This window comes from Bison bison, unplaced genomic scaffold, assembly GCF_000754665.1.
Source record: "Bison bison bison isolate TAMUID 2011002044 unplaced genomic scaffold, Bison_UMD1.0 scf7180017864472, whole genome shotgun sequence".
Classification (NCBI taxonomy): Eukaryota; Metazoa; Chordata; class Mammalia; order Artiodactyla; family Bovidae; genus Bison; species Bison bison.
This window is the reverse complement of record NW_011495033.1, coordinates 15,154,130-15,154,789: the sequence shown is the minus strand read 5'-3', so window position 1 is coordinate 15,154,789 and position 660 is coordinate 15,154,130.

Below are 660 nucleotides of genomic sequence, written 5' to 3'. Positions count from 1 at the left end.
AGATCCAACCAGTCCATTCTAAAGGAGATCAGTCCTGGGTGTTCATTGGAAGGATTGATGCTGAAGCTGAAACTCCAGTACTTTGGCTACCTCATGCGAAGAGTTGACTCATTGGAAAAGACTCTGATGCTGGGAGGGATTGCGGGCAGGAGGAGAAGGGGATGACAGAGGGTGAGATACCTGGATGACATCACGGACTCTATGGACATGAGTTTGGGTAAACTGCGGGAGTTGGTGATGGACAGGGAGGCCTGGCGTTCTGCGACTCATGGGGTCGCAAAGAGTCGGACACGACTGAGTGACTGAACTGAACTGAACTGAACTGACATGAATCAGCCATGCATGTACATGTGTTCCCCATCCTGAACCCCCCTCCCATCTCCCTCCCCATCCCATCCCTTAGGGTCATCCCAGTGCACCAGCCCTTAGCACCCTGTCTCATGCATTGAACCTGGACTGGTGATCTATTTCACATATGGCAATATACGTGTTCCAATGCTATTCTCTCAAATCATCCCACCCTCGCCTTCTCCCACAGAGTCCAACAGTCTGTTCTTTACATCTGTGTCTCTTTTGCTGTCTTGCATATAGGGTCATCATTACCATCTTTCTAAATTCCATATATATGCATTAATATACTGTATTGGTGTTTTTCTTTCT